The 17,346-nt window shown below is 39.3% G+C and overlaps 1 protein-coding gene across 1 annotated transcript in view; it reads left to right on the forward strand.

The window, feature by feature from the left end:
* Positions 1–4,827: 4,827 nt before the first annotated feature.
* LOC121963002 (E3 ubiquitin-protein ligase Midline-1-like) overlaps positions 4,828–17,346 on the forward strand; it is a 68,364-nt gene continuing 55,845 nt past the window's right edge. The window contains exon 1 of the mRNA XM_042513358.2: positions 4,828–4,997. The gene's annotated coding sequence lies outside the window, so the exon portion shown is untranslated. The remainder of the gene's footprint in view (positions 4,998–17,346) is intronic.

The raw sequence follows: 17,346 nt of genomic DNA on the forward strand, positions 1-17,346 counted from the left end.
TTATAAAAGGCTGCCATCTGTCACCACACTGTTCTCTCTTTACTGTCTGGCAGGTAGTATCTGACAAGTTGATCTTCAAAAAAATCGAGGAAACACATTGCCAAGTTAGTCAAACTTAATATGATCATAACAAAGAAGATTTTGAATGAGGTGGAGTTAGAATAGCTGCAAGTTCTATTTTGTTAACATGTGTAAGAACATATAAATGAGACTGACTTGCAACCAGCAGAGTGACGAAATAAAGTGCATTGTTAAAAACCTACAATGTAGTTTATTACAGTTCAAAGTATATGTGTAATACACTGAGTAAACACAATTAAATTGGTTAAGCTACTGTGCTAACACTTACAAAGAGGAAGTTAATTTAACTTGTCATTTTTAAGTTACAACTACTTCACAAAATTAAATAAACAGAACTTAATTAAAAAAAAACCTAAGTAGATATAAAGCAAATATAACAAAAAAATCAGTTTCCTAGATTTTTAAAAAAAATTTAGATCAACTTGTCAGATTTTACAATGTAACAGGGACATATATCTGAAAACAGTCACTGTAAGACCTATTTATATTGCCTCCAAAACCAGAGATGTGCTTTTTAAATCCTTTTTTTCTACTGTACAGATGGGCTAAATGGGTCAACAGACGGTAGATGTGTGTCACTGATTCCCTTCTGGTACTGAGCTGACCTGCTGCCTGTGGAGATTCAGCAGAGAAAAAAAACTGCTGATGCTCACCTAAAAGCAGCCTTGACCTGTTTGTTTCACTTTCAAACTGTATACAGTACACAGCTGGAATGCGTGTGATGAGTGTGCCGGCACGGAAATAAACCTGAACATATTGATCCCATTAATTATTCTCTTTGATGTACACGACTTTGGAGGTTAGAAACCAAACTCCTGCTTTATGAGGGCAGGTTTGCACCTCGAGGCAGCAAAGTAACTGCAACACTTGGGTACACAGAAGTCACTTAACAAGATGTAATTAAACTACAGCTTTCTTGTGTTCTCCTTTAAAGTCTCTTCTAAGTGGCTGGTGGCAGTTAATGTGGCAGAGCTTCTGTTCCAACTTTTATTTGAAAAGGTTTTGTACTTTAGACTGTGTCCACACTAAGTTGGCTTTAGCTTGAAGTGCTCAATTTTGCTGACACAGTCATCACTGGAAATGCCATTAATGTCTCACCAAAGAAATTCAGCTTATTTATGTGTAATCAGAACTATATCATTTTAGAAACATTGATAAGTCTGAATCATACAAGTGTAATGTATCCATGCTTGTATTGTAGCATAAAGTATTTAGTATTTCTTTAATAAAATAAGAGCAAAAAATGGCACTGAAGACTTTTCTTGATGGAAAGATGTTTTTTTTTCTCTTTTTCCAACTAGCTTTGGCAGAAGTTAAACTTACAAACAGGCTTTGCTGCATCTAATTGGTTAAACTTATCCTGTGAGGGATGGTGATAGATGATTCATCCATTCACCTGCCAAGTATTTTTTTCAAAGTGCTGGCCTTTCCAATGGACGTATTTCAGATGTCTCTGTGTACCATCCATTTGGTGCTTCTGGTTGTCGCATATACTTTTACATAAACACGTCGTTCATTTAGAAATGTACATTTTCCAGAGGTATTTTTCTCCCACTATTTCCATCTTAACCCACAAGTGGACAAAAGTTTAACCTACAACAGCCCAACAGCTGGAACACTTGTACCAGCATGAAAGCAAACGCCCCACTCACCTCTAGGTTAAAGTAATGCAAGACACAACAGGTCTTTTGTAATATGTTCCATTGCAGCACAGAAATGATGAAAGCATTAAAAAGTGCCAGAGGTTGGCATGGAACATATTAGGACTGATCTTTAAGCTCTGGGGAGATATTGAGACAGCTGCAACCCACACAAACACAAAAGCAATACAACTTTGAAATGTCTTTGAATGTCTCATGGGAGCTCCACTGTACAGCGTCTATTCCACCCTCACTGATCACTCATGCTCTTTTAACGTTGTTTACAGTGCACAAGAACAGCTCTTATCAAAGCAATGTGCAACAAGAGGGCCATTTCGGCAACTTACCCTTTCAGCTAAAATACAAAAATGGATGCACATGCAGAATCTAACCAAGATAACACACATGGAAAACCAAGGGCATCCTCCTGGGTGGCTTGTAAGATTATCCTACCACTTCCCTAGTGAGCCAGCACATCTCAAGATTATCTCCAAACATGTCCATAGGCATGACGGAAAGACGATACTGACATAAAGATCAGCTCTACACCCTCTGTAATCTTTATGGAGTATAAAATAGTTGTCTCATAAAAGCATTCAATGTTCACTTTAATCTTTTTTTTTCCCACTGGCATTGAAGCAGATGATTAGGCATGTCTGCCCTCATCAGCAGGTCTTATGCTCCCTGGTGGAGCCCGACTTAGCTGCTGATCATGTTGTTAGGGGCTGGTGGAGCAGCTTAGGTCGTTCAAATCCTAACCGCTGTCAGCAGGGGGTTGCAAGTTGCTTTGCTTAAGCACAATATGGGCAAATGGGTCAATTTGTTTAATTTAACCATATGCATTCCTCTTCAGTTTTTTTCTGGCTGTGTAATGACTGTAAAATTATGCAAACCAGAAAGAAAAGCACCCTCATTTGTGTTTCATTACTGTCATTAGCCTGGTTATGGGGGATAAATCTGTAAAGTGACCCACAGCCTGATTTTAAACTTCAGGCTTCTTGTTGTCAGACACATCAGAGGGAGGGCAGTGTGAGCCCAAAAAAAGATTTCTGCCACAGACTGCAAAGAAATGTTTTGAAGTTTTGACATTTTTGAGGTTTAAATGTTTTGAAGCTAGGATTTGGGTTTATCTGCTCTCGCCATCTTTTCGGGAGCTACCAAAATAATCCGAAAGCTGGGTGAAGCGGAGGTGGGTGAAATGCCACAGCTGAGTGCGATAGTCAGAGACACCTGTCAGTCAAGTAAACATGCCCACACACAACTTTTTAACCCTTACTATACAGCCTACTCTCCAGAGAAAAAATGCAAACATTATCATCATTACATTTGATGATGTATCATATCAACATTTCTAAAGTGCCATATATGAAATGAAATTGTCAATTAGGGGTGAAGGGAGAAGGTGGGAGGCATGACACCAGCGAGATGCCTACCATACTATAGACTACTGTTCAAGTTCAACAAATGACAAAACCGGTCGTTTTTTTGTGAGTCATAGTTGCGTTTTAGACACCAAATGTGGGTCTTTTTTTTTAGCGAGCTGCTGCTGTCTTTCCACTATGAATAGTGCCACAAAAAGCAGTCATATTTTACACAGACATTCCTGCTTTTCCTGCTGCCAGAATAGTCTTTCTTTCTGTCTTTCTTTTTACAGTCCCATTATTGCGTTTCCTGCTGGGACATAGCCACAAAAAGCAACTGTTATTTACAGAAACATTACTGTGTTTTCCACCAGAGTTGTGCCACCAAAAGTGCTTTTTTTTAAGCCAAAGCATGGTCTTTCACCAAACCGAACCACAAATTAACAACGGTGTTGCTGAAACATACAGAAATACAAAGTATCCGCAACATATTAATGTACAAATGTGGTTTAATTTGTTTCTGTGTTTTGCAGATATGTGAAATGCCAACATTTTCTTTGGTAATTATGTTCAGCTACCTAATTAACAACAAAAATCTTTTGCATGATCGAGAAGAAGTCTGTTTGAACGTCAAGATTAATATTTAAGTGCTTCCATTCATCTTATGATGTTAAAATGTGGCTATTGTAGGAACTGCAAGTGGAAGATCCTCAGTGGGTATCTTATATATGCCATTCATATTATCCTCAAACATAAACATGGTTTTCAATAATTATACAACCTGTTGTTAACATGTGACAGAGATTGACACCTGATGCTCGGATAGCGAGCATGGCTAACATGACCTGCTTAACATCAGCATGTTTGCACTGTGAGCATGTTAGCATGTACCCAAAGTTGCTACGGATTTACAATTGATTGATATTCTTGCAACAGAATGGCCACACCAGCTACTGACAAATCAAATACTTTATATTAAACTGTAAAACACAGTTTCAGCCCAAAGCGCTCTGAATTTAACTGTGGAGCTTGAATATGAAAACATCTGCTGATCCCGCTGCTCTGTGCCTCTATTCCCTTGGGTGACAACAACTGAAAGTTAAAAGCAACTCAAAGCTGTGAAAAATTGCACACATTACGAAAAAAACGGAGGCAGTTTGCATCAGCTCTTTAAGTGAGAGGGAAAAAATAGATATATGGAGTGTAATATTTTGTGTAATCAGCAAATGGTTGCATAGCAAAAGCCCTTTGTTTAATTGAACGTCGACAAGTGTGTCTGCAGTGTGGGACTTTCATTATCCTTGTTGGGACTGACTAAAGCAAGATGCAAAGTTGTAGCCAACTGGTTTTGGAAACTGGACTCATGCCTTTCCACCAGAGACAAGATTTTTTGTTTTTAGGATGAGGTTCCAGGAAGGTGTGACAGACAAGCCAAGATGCTGGATATCGTCTCCTGCCTCACCATCCATCTGCTCTGGATCAAACTCACAGAAGGGTCCAAAAAAGCTCAATGTTCCACGTAATATACTTGTTTCCCAACCGCTGGACAAAGCACTTGCAGCGCTGGTTTCCTAGGTCCGCTTCACGCTTGCCTGAGCCTGAACACATGACAAGTAAAACCCGAAGGCACGGGTTGGGGGGGAGGTGAGGGGGAGCTGAAGAGGAGGAGGAGGGGAGATGCAAGAAAAGATCCTAAGTGTTTTGATTTGCGAGTACGCCGGGTGTGTGGATGCATCAATCTGCGTCCTCTCTCACCTTTTCTTTTCCATCTCTTTAACTCTCTCTCTTCCCTCCTGACTTTCTCTACCTCTCTCTTCCTCTCTCTCCTCAAGGTTACTCACTATTGTTTTCTCAGCCTGGAATCACTGCACGCTTCTCTTCTTTTCTGTCGGAGGACCATGTGAGGCTCTTGAATGTAAGTGCCTCCTTTGTTGCTTAATTCACTTTCATTGGGACCATTCCTTTAGACGCAATAGGTTTAGGGTCTTTTTTTCTTCTTCTTCCTCATAGCACATGCACAATGGGATGTCGTATGTCGGAGGGGGTGGAGTGGGTCGGGATGAGGTGGGGTGGGGGTTGTTTAGGGGGCTTGATTGCTCCATGTGGTCCAAAGCGTGGGAGTTGAGTGCACGTGTCTGCTACTGTCATTGTGTCGGTGCAGCTTTTGCACAGCTTTGTCTTGAGTTTTAAACTTGATTTGCTGCATGAGTTAATTGACTCTGCATTTTTCTTGGGAACCATGACTTCAACTTGCTTCATAATACATCTGCAAAATATTTAATTTAACTGTAGGTAAATGGAGAGATGTTGCAAAACCATACATTTTTTTTTTATATGGAAAGAATGCAACATTAATTCTTATGTGAAATAATAAAATAACTGTAAATCAGGGATTTAATGGCAATATTACTGTTACTTAATAGTGGTTATACATACTTTTAAGTTTTATTTGTTATTAGTTTTTATTAGTATTCATTGGGTACCTATTATATAGTCAAGGTGTGTCAGTATTTTACAGCTGCTTAGTCTGACTAGCTGTAATTGAGGATTAACTGTTCTCAGTGGCGCTTCTAGGTGTTTGGGGGGCGGTATGTGTGCGTGTGTGGCCACCCTTATACAGGCCCCCCCTGGGAAAAAAATTGGAGGCCAACTTTTTTTTTACTTTTTTTTTTAGAGGCTAGGGCGTGCTTATTTTATGGCGCTTATTAGCAACCGACATCCATTGGTGCCAATATCAGCATAGCTCTGCAGAAAGGGAGCTAAATAACGCTCTAAAGTAAGGCTACATTTTGACCAGAGGACAAATGGCATGGTCATTTTTAAAAGGGTCCCATGACCTCCCACCTCAAGATATCTGAATAAAAATGGGTTCTATGGGTACCCATAAGTCCCCCAACCCTACCTCTAACCCTAACATCAGTTTACCCCCTCAAATTAAAGCTTTACATTTATTTTTTTTTTAAAGGAAAAGACAACAAGCCAATGACCAATGAATCATCTAACATGCATGTTAACTGCAGCGGTATTAGTCTATACAAATTAGCATATTTTTCAGTGGCCCGATCTGACCACCCCTATGAAAAATTCCTGAGGGCACCTCTTTCTGTTCTGTGTTGCATGTTAACTTTATAGAATGCCATGTTTATGTTTACCACTAGCTTGTTAGCTGTACCCTGCAAGTACCCAGAGGGTTTTTGTTTATTTATACTGACATATTATCCAGTTTATTCTGTGTTATCCGTGTACATGAGCCAAAGGACAAATTGCTTGTTTGGGACTCATGTCAGTACTATGGGAGCCAATGTTCCACATTTTAACTGGATAAATCATGAAGCTAAATCTTCTGCTTGTCAGTATAATAGGCCTCATCCGTTGGCTTTGTTTATCTCTGTGGTGACCTCAGAGTGAATTATGAGGATGCATCTTTTGGTCAAAAATAAAACAAGATCAATTCTAAGTCTTGAAGTCTGGAAAATTGATCAAAGTCTACTAGCTTTTTTTCCATGAGCTGTCAAAAGTTGCCAATGGTAAATAATGTAAGCAATTATTTAAATGCACAAGCACATTCCAAACTTCTGCAAGAACAACAACTTTGACTGACATAGGGGTCGGTTTCTCGTTATATTCTAATATATTGATGTTTATCATGGAATTATTCAGTTCTGCTTCTGTTCTGAGACGCCTCCAAACTGTAGATTCTTCATTGAAGTTCCTCCCCTGCTTTGTACCGCTGGCTTTTAATGTATGCAAATATTTACTCACTCTCTGCAAAGATTAAAAAGTTCACTTCAATTTCACATGATAAGTAGTTTAAACTCCTTCAGGTCTGAATGAATTTCTGTGAGGTACCGCCATTAAACACTCTCCCATGCTTCACTGCAAAGCAAATGTGTCTGAAGTGAATTGCAACTGACATGGTCAATGAATAATACAAATAGTGTATACACTCTGTTATCAATTATAGACAACTTAACTAAGCTGCATGCTGGGCATAGAGGTTTATGGAAAACGTGTGTTCACCCACACTTCCATTTAGCAGGTTATATTTGTGATTGCCTGCTTTAAATGTCACTTCTTTTTTGGACTGTTGCAATGTTTTCGACAAAGTGTTTGGTTTGTTAAAGGCCGGTGCACAGCTCTAAATATTGAATCATGATGTAAAATGCATTTAGCAGCTGTCAGTGGGATTCCTCTATGGCTGATTGAGCAGCATGAATCTTCAACTAACTTGAGTGAAAGCAAAAACAAACCTTTGATGTTTTTGCTGCAGACTTGTTTAATAGAAATGTCACTTTCCCCAATAAACTTGGAAAAACAACTTTGTCGTTTAAATGGATGATAATTCTTATGTCACCTTAATTTGAAATGTGATTTTTTCAAGCCAGATTAAAAAAAGGTGAGTGTTTTAAAGAATGACCCACAGAAAACTTGACTCACTTAAGAGGTTATTACATGACAATCACAATATGAGTTTTTTGAGAAACTGTAGTTCTTTATTCATAAGGCTTGAGGCACTTCAAGAGATGCTTATCTTTTGTAGATTAGGTTTTCATGAGTCCTGGTAGTGCGTTGACCTTTTGCTTCAAGATGGATGAAATGCTCCATTATTCACTTCTAGGCGAGCCAACAGAACCGTTTTAGGTAGCCATTACAGCTGCGGTCATGGACGTATTTGCAGTTCATAACATCCCCAGTCCCTCCCTCTCCCCATTATGGATTCCACACACTCCATCCCCTTATCAGTGCTGACATGTTGAGAGAGGGAGGTGCTGCTGAATGCAGCAGGATGTGACAGTTGCGTACCTGGAGCTACTGGCGCTGAACTAAAATGAAGTGAAACAGTGTGTGTGGGGGGAGGTTTTGGAGACGTGACACTAACCCGGAGCATAGATGTGAGTTGCCAGCTTGTCACAGTGAGCAGTAAAGGTGTTGGACAAAGCCAAAGATGGCTGGATAGTGAATTAAAAGCATGTGTTTTTGTGTAATTTAAGGCAAACATCTTCAAAATCCTTGTATTTTGGTCCCAGGAGACCAGAATCAAACAATACACTCATTGCTGTTTTTACCTCTTACAGGAAAAAAGACTACATGCAATCTCTTTGTTATAAAAAGGGCCAGTTGATTTGCATAGTAGAATATTACTTCACACGTTTAAAGATCCCTTTTGAAGTCTTGACTATCTGTAGTATGCCCAGATTATTTGCAGTTTTAACACCCTCTTTGCCATATTTGGAGCCCAGCAGGGTCTCGAGCTAGGAGGCCTTGGCATCAGAGACTGCCAATGTGTCCAATCTTTTTCATGCCCAGCCAAACCCCCCACATTCCAGCTATAAAATCCCATCTCTCTGCTGAGGACCCAAGAGCTTGGCACTCGTGTTTCTGCTCCCCAGCAGCCTAACTCTGGCTCCCCGCCGCCTCCTTGTCTTCCACCAAAGCTCAAGAAAATGCATTTGAATAGAGAGAAAGGACAGTCGGGGGAGTCTTTGGAGAGAAGTAGGGGGAGTTTTAAATGCAAGTTGAGGAATTTTATTTGCAATGACCCCTTTCATCCACCCTCCGGGTACCGGACTGTATGAATGAGCTGGTTTGTTCTCAGGGTGACCAAACATGGCACTTGAATGTTTATCTGCACAATGACAAAGCTTGAGAGAGCCAAAGACACTTGGTGATGAGATGGACCGTGAACTAGTCAAGTGCCCTGCTCTGTTCCGCCTGTGCTAAACACACAGCTTTGGCTCCGCTGCAGATTTGGCTGTTCTGACAATCCAACTTCTCTCAATACGTTATATGCTTGTGCCAGCCACTACAGGACAATAGAGGAGTCTTATTATTGTTAAATGTGCTGGGAACCTTTTACAAAAAAACACTACAGCTACAAGAACTCCCACTCAGAATGACAATAGTCTTGAATCCGACCGGATACAATATGATATTTCAGAGGTTGCTCTCCTGATCAGCCCTTATAAATTGAATGCAACTTGGTTCCACTAAGAGGAAGCTTTTTAAACTATTTTTGCAACAATGTTAATGCAATAGTCAAACAAAATTCCAATTCATGTAGGTACTCTTAAGACCTGCCAATTGATAAACTGTGGCATTGACAAGAGTCAGCATTAAAACATACTCCCAAGAACAGGAAATCATCATCAATAGGTATTTTCACAGTTTTGTTTATGGTCAAAACAGGCCAACAGAGTCTCACAGAAAAACTTAGATGTGCATGACCTCTTAACATGTTGCATGCCGGTGGTCACCAATGTCTTAAAATTGCATGCTGGAAACTGGCTTGGGAAATAGAGACTTGGGTAAGTTTAGAGAACAAAAAAATACTTTTTTGAAGTTGAGGAAGAGATTGTGGTTTCACTTTAAACAAACAAAATAAAAACATTGATATATTTTTAATAATAACTTTATATTAAAATCAAAATTTTGCAAAATATATATTTATATAATTCCTATAATTTCTCAAAATGCACAAATAACATTTAAAAGTGAGATTTTTTTAATCCATAAAATGTAATAGGCTACTATATAAATTGAGAAACGTTCTTTTTCTCTTTCATTCTTAGTTTTTTATGTTTTCCCTTCTCTCAAGATAAACAAAATGGAATATCTTCTTGTGAAAAATTTATTTGGGAGGTCACCAGTATTTTTTTTACCAGCATGTCCCTGGGCCGGAAAAGTATCATTGAGTGATTATTGGCATGAGTAAATGCAGCATTGATTAGTGCCCACGTGAGTTCATTTACCAATACCAAGTGATCTGACACGATTGTTGAACTGAAATCTGTGTGGTGAGGATTTGGCTTGTTGCAGCATGGGCATTTAGTCTTCCCTGTGATGACTGAGACTATGAACACAGGAGCTGGTTTGCATATAGTGCAGATGGTAAGAAAACGATAGACGGTGGATTTGTCTCTTTCTTTCTTATATTGTTTTGCAGAGGTATCTTGTTTTGCTAAATCAGATTTGTTGTCCACAATGCAGCATCATCTGGGGAAAAACAGGGTTTCCTCTGCACCGTTGGCAGTGAGTTTACTGTGTTCTTGATCTTAGATTAACTTAATGATGTGGTGACAAACTGGCTCAGTTTGCTAAAACATTAGGTGAACCTTATAACTCATCATGAAGTTAAGCATATAGTTTTTCTATTTAAGCAGGCTTTTAGACAGAAACCAGTCCTACACTGAAGCAATGAAAGGAGGTGTTTTAGTGGGGGCATGTTGTTTGTCGTACTGATGAGACATAAAGTACAATCCAGGAAGGCTGATTTGAGCAGGAGGTCTATGAGTTTAAATCGGACGCCAAAACACCACACAGTATCTGCAATGCTATGAGACAGGATTTCACAACTCTGCAAAGTAATCACAGTGGCTGGGTAGAGTAGAAATACAGAGTTCATGTTACAAAGTAATCTACCAGGAATGTGCACTTGCATTTGTTGCCATAACACTACACTGCATTAAAGTGGACTGTCTGTCCAGGTAAAATTAATCAGTGTAATATAATGTCTTCTCCTTTTATTTCTGTATTTATTTATTGCATGAATATTAAGTGATAAAATTAAATGCGTCACTTTTTACTGAATTATGTCAACTGTTTCAAAATAGGGTACATAGGCATTACCAATCCATTTAACAGAGACAGCTTCCATCACAGGAAAGCACATTCATTTTCTGTCTCCATGGCTCTTTCGTTGTTTGAGTTTACTACAGAAGAACAGCAAGTTTCGCTGTGCATCTTGTTGGCTTGTTTTTGGCAGTTCCGAACAAACAACACTGAGAGAAAACGACTTCCTTTTTTCCAACATTATCTCAACGTGCACACAGCAGCAGCCATAGGTAGCCAGCTGGAAGCAGATGGGTTACCGTGAGGCAAAGTATCATGGGAGTGAAGTAACAATTTGAGCCAACTTTTCTGCATTGCTTTGTTATAACCTTGTGCATCAGCACCCCTGTGGAGCTAAGTCAACCATCCCAGTCAAAAGATTGAGTGAATTTATTTTTTTTTCCCCTAGTGCTGTTGTCTGTCTGAACATGGCTCAACAGTATATTCACATCAGACGCGAGACTTCTGCAGCACCAAAGTGCTTCTACTCCATCGTCTTCACAGCAGCATTATTCCTTTCACTAGAGTTTTAATGTCATATCTGTAGAGTATGTCATTGACAGAAAAAAATATAAATATATATAATACAACTATTTATTCTTAACTCAACACTTCCGTTTCTGTTTTAATCAACAGCTTAGTGTTCGCGTTTCTGTGGACAGAATGCCTTGTTAACACAGGGCTTTAAATATTATTTATGATGTACAACTGAGTATTCACTTCTTTTGTCTTTATTATCTAAAATAAATATAGATTACTTTAATAATTAAATGAAAATTATATAAACAGCAACTTTGGTATGTAAGTAAAGTTTTGTGTATATACAGATTACAGATATATTACAGATTTTTGTTGGGAAACAATTGCAGGTGAATCCAGTGGAACTCTGTTGAACATATATTTAGAATAAACTGAAAATCATGAAAAAACAGATGTTTTCACTTTTTTGGCTGCCGGGCCAGTGAACAAGGAACCAGTAAAACACTGATCTCCTGGGCAAGCAGGAAAAAAAGTGTTGCACTGGCCACTGGACAAGACAATACAAGAATGCATTGTCAGTAGTGTCCAGAGTATTGCCATCAAAGGAACGACATAGATTTGACTGACTGATCATTTGTATAGCTGTTTGAGTCGACAAAACCTGGTCAGAAGAGAATACAAAAGAAAAGACCTCCTGAATACCAAAATAAGGTAATTCAGATGAGATCATTCTCAACGACATAATAGCTGACACTATTTGTCTCATCTAGTTCACAAAGTCAGTGCCTGTGCGGCTTAGTATGCCATTGATTAAAGCTGCAGCTCGGTGTGCATACAGCTGCCTGCATTAATTGGCTCTTTGATTAGCTGAAGCTCAGAGTCAATGTCTGGCCTACAAGCACAAGTGGATCGATGTGTCCTCGTGCAGAATTCATAAACTGGGAGAGCAGTGTCAGGAGAGCAGTTGCCACAGCTCTAAGAGACGAGTTCAACATATCAAAATGTAGCTGCAAACAAGCACTTTTATCCCTGCATCATGATATTACATCATGCTCCCCCTGTGTGATCTCAAGAAAAGATGCAGCCTAATTAAAGGGGGCAAGATTTCCAGGTGCAGCGTTGTGATTTGTAACCACAATTTCAAAGCATACCAGTGTCCTGTAATTCATTAAAACTATATTTTGGTAGGACGACAAAAGTTTGAGCTGTGCTTCACCCTGTTCTGCTCTACTGGGAGAAAATAAAAATATGATCTGACTGAAACATCAACGGGATAAGAAATGAGGACTAGCAAGCTAAGGCATGGTGACAAAGTGAAGAAGTAACGTGCAACCTCTCCCAGCATGCCACCAATAAATCCCCAGTAATCCAAAAAGTCTGGTTGCGTTTGCAGTCAAAAACACAATCTTAGTCAGCACGTACCAAGATGACCAACACAGTAATGACAGCAAAAGATTATATCGTTCCAACACATATCCAAAGCGGATGCTTGTAAAAGACAAAGTAGACGAGTCAGCCTTTATGAGCGGTTATAAAAAAACAATTGGTTTTGCGTGCCGTCAGAACAAAGCACAGTGCTCTGATAGATGTTTACTGGAGATTTGATCACTTTTGGTCCACATAAGTCTTGAGGGAAAACCACTGCAGGAATGTGACCAGTCACCAGGATCACAGTCACTTGGAAACCACACTCTTTTGGAAAATTGAACCCAAATTCAGTGCTCAAGGAAAGGTCTAGTGTAGCATCACTAACTATGTCACATTGGCCAAATTGAGGCACGACCTTCTGCAGTTAATCAATAGAAAAAGGATGGAGAAAATAATTCTGACTTTAAAGTTACTATGCAGATTAAGGCATCAGTTTATCATCTGTGAATCACCAGAGAGATTTAATCTCGCCTCTGTATATCACCAAGATTTGATTTTTCCTTGCAGGTGAGGTGTTCCAGTGTGGGACAAGCTTAGGACAACAACTGTGCTACTTGCTTAATACTTATTTCTTCTATTATGACAAGGTTTGCTAGTTAAAAAATCTGTAATAAAAACTTTGTTGGGTGCCTATTCAAACCTTGAAAGTTCAGAGAGGCTTAGAACATTATGATGAAAGTACATGATGGCCATTTCCTTGCTTAATTATGTCTCATAAATTGTTGGAGAAATTTTCGGGTTCATACCAATTGTTACACAGATTTGTTGCAAAATGTAAGCATTTCTGACCACTTGAGAAAAAAACTTAAAAAAGTCAAATCCTTTCAAAATATACATGAACACACCAAGACCTTGAGGAACATCATAGAAAAATCAATTTGGTGTCAAAAAGTTTTGACATTTGGAGATGTCTGTGAGAGCTGCATTTTTTAGCGATTGGATGGCGAGCACTTATGTTCTTGAAACTGTTGAGAAAACCCCTCTTTTTCAGTACACCTATGAAAACCATACATCCTGTGAATGCCTAAGGTCTTGAATTTGTTATTGAAAGTTTCATGAGGCCCTGATAATCCTAGAGGTCACGATAGGTCATTTTATACAGTGAGTTCAAGTTAAAAAAAAAAAAAGTCTCACAACAATGCATTAGCTACTATGAGGACTGACATCATCACACATGAATACAATAGGAATCCACAAGAGTCCCTGCTTTCCACTCATACTAAATTTATGCAATTTCAAGACTGTTCAGGGACCCCAGTATGCAGAAATATCCATACTCAATAGGCAAAAATAACACACTTGTCCTACATGAAAACAACTGCATCATATTTTTGTTTATTTTTTTAATTTTTTTGTCAAAAACTGCATGGGAGTGGAAAAGTCGGCATGTCTGCAAAGGTGACACTGTTGGTGGGTACCCACAGAGCCCATTTCGATTCAGATATCTTGAGGTGAGAGGTTAAAGGACCCCTGTAAAAATGGTCACCAGTTATTTCCCCGTGCCAAAATTTAGCCTAACTTCAGAACATTATTCAACCTTCCCAACAAGCTTATATGACATAATGGGTACCAATGGATTCCCTGAAGATCCTGGTGCCACACTTAATTAGAAGTTTAGTGTGATACCGGATCTTCAATAAGCTTTGAAGCTTATTCAGTCAGCTGCACCCTCTGAAAGTACATTTTGTGGAATCTTTGTTCAGTGTTGGCCTCTTCATGATCTACAGTATCTACAACTTGACGTGTGATAAATTGGAGGCTATGCTCTTTTGCAAGGAAGGGTCAAATCTTGAATGAAACTACGAGATTCTCTCTTTATAGCAACATTGTTAAGAAGAGAATCCTTTGTGCAAACAGATAAGTGTGCGCTGAGATGTATGAAGCTGTGCATTCCAAGAGAGAGTAATGCAATATCACTAATGCTCTTATAGATTGCCTTGTTTGTTTTGGAGGGCAGTAACTAAACGCACACACATACACAAACACACACACAGACAGTCCCACAGTGTCTCTTTCTGAGCTTTGGAAAAGTGCTGTGGGTGGTTTATTGATTGAACCTCTGAGGTCAGTGTGTGTGTATTGTGTGTGTGTGTGTGTGTGTGTGTGTGTAAGTGTGAGAGAGAGAGAGAGAGAGAGAGACTGGCCCTGTGTGTCTACGGCTGGCACTATTTATCTGTGCTGATGTTAGAAGAATAGAGACAAGGTGTTGGCCTCGCCTGAGGGGACAGCTCAAGCTCGATAGAGAAACAAGACATGTAGGGAGGGCAGGCAACCATGTTGGAAGCAAATGTCAGTCGCTTTAAGAAGCTTTGTCCCCTGGGATACACCTCTGAGGGCCAGCAAATCTACCTGACTGCCTGTCTAAATACTGCATTAGAAGTGGCATAGATATTTCTATCTCCCTCTTGAACCTCTTTCTTTCTTTATTCTATTTGTGAGCAAGCAACAACATGCAGGAGTTAAAATGCAAACCCTGCTCTCTGGTGTCGTCATCCCACGCTTGTATGGGACAGACACTCAACACAAATATAAAGGCAACACTTGTTTTGCTCCCACATTTTATTATGCCTACCATACACTAGATGTGAGAGGTGAAAGATGTGACTTAAGTTTTAAAGTCTTTTCAAAGTCTTCTAAAGACAATATGGGTTTTAATCACACAAAAAAGATTTTGCAGACTGGATGGTTTGCAGGGTCACTATTTGCAAGTTGACAACTAAATTCCTTTTGAGATTATTTCACATCCTGCTCCTGTCGGAAAATCTTACGCCAATCTCCCTTTCGGGAAATGTGACATATTAACAATTCCTCAAGTGCAAAAACACATAACTTGAGAAGTTCAAGAAAAGGTGTTGTTTGGCAACAGCATTCATCAGCATCAATATAATCCATAAACTGTATTTGCCTACAAACTTTACATTTTGTTTTTTGTTGCCCCAACTCAACTTTGTTGGTTAGCTGCACTATTTTAGTGGAAGGAGAGCACTGGAATGAGAGGTCAGCTGTCTCAAATTTTGGACTTCTTCCTACCATAGGAGTTGGTTGGTGGATCAGATACATGCTGTATTAAAGACAGACTCTTGTTGTTGTGACTGGCTGCAAGCGAAACCAAAGAAAGTGTAATTTTTCCTAGATCTGGGAACAGAAAAAATCAAATGCAGGCATCTTTTAACTGAAAAAAAATATTCAACACTACTTGGTATGGGTTAATCTATCATTTTAACCCATGAAAAATAGGAGCAAAACACTAAGTGTTGGGTTTACATTCTATTTAGTGTAAAATGAGCACTTCTTATACTATAAATGTTGACAGCAACCATAATCCACACTGAAAACCAAAGGAATGTCCAATCAAAACATAAATGGCAAAACTAATTATATGCAAAAGCAATTTCTAGGAGACATGGTTGCATGCGCGCAATACAAATAGCCATGAAGACTCATTGCTTTGCTATTGCATCAATCATCAGAAGGTGCAATGGTGTGCCCTACTTCTGTCCTTCAAACACTAAGATAAAAGGGTATAAGTAAAAAAAAAAACAACATTCAGCTTATCTTTCAAGAAAGATTGACTATATATATATGCACCAGCTAATCTTGATATTAACAAACAAATATTAATGAGGAGTAACCATTTCTGTCATTGGGAGAGTGATCACAGGTTCCAGTCTTGGGATTTGATTTGTAAAAGTGAAACAAACTCTGTATTTACATTTGGAAGTTGCCTTTAAGAAGCTTAAAACCTACTAAAATATACGATAATTATTATCGCACCTGGACCCAAAAGATTAATAATTCAAACCATTAATGATCCAACTGAGACCATCATTTACTCCATTTATCATTCATGGCTGTCCTTTACTGTAGTAACACTGCCGTTGCACTGCACCGAGCCCCCTACCCACCTTCATACAAAATGCATGTCCTTTGATTAATGCTCCAGCTTTCGATTCCTCTCCCTGACGGTGTACTCTATCTCATATTCGTCTGCAACCCAAGGCAACATTTGATTCTATTAATGACACAGCTTTTATACTCACTATAAGCAAGTGAGATGTTGCTACTTTTGGTGTGTATGAGTGTTTTCCCCCTTCCTGTCACAGGTGATGGCAGGCCCATAAATCTGAATATTTTCTTACTGCCAGCTGGTCTGTACTACATTAACCATTGCATTACATTAAGCACACACACACACAGACACAGACACACACACACACACACACACACACAGTGCACACACAGAGCTGCACTACACTGCGGGGACGAGAGCATGGGAGGTCGGGGAGCCTGACTTTCACTTATAACTTATTCATGCTTCACACCGGCATTCGACACACTTGGGAAAAGTCTTTTTTTTTCACTGCAGGGGGGTCCATCTAAAGCAGCGGTATATGACTTTAAAATAACAACTTGCTCCTCAAACATTGTCACATAGCATTTTCTATTACCTCCTTCAGGGCCCCAAATGATAGAGTTGAACTGCCCAAACTGTGGTGCTGTATTATCAATGCATTTCTGTTCCCGCAGTAGGAATCTGTGTCCCAGCTGGAGCAGTTTCAGGCTCGGCTGATTGAATCATTGGCACTGGATTGCAGAGATTCATCCAGAAAGGTCACAAGTGCGTGATGTAACTTCCAGTCTGCCCATTAGAATATTTCATGGCCTTGTAATTTATGGCTTGAGTTCCACTTTAGCTTTTATTCTACTTAAAGCTCTTCAATATTAAGACTGTGATTATACTGGAAGGC

This window comes from Plectropomus leopardus, chromosome 24 (genome assembly GCF_026936395.1).
Source record: "Plectropomus leopardus strain MGB_pleo_1.0 chromosome 24, ASM2693639v1, whole genome shotgun sequence".
NCBI classification, from domain to species: domain Eukaryota; kingdom Metazoa; phylum Chordata; class Actinopteri; order Perciformes; family Serranidae; genus Plectropomus; species Plectropomus leopardus.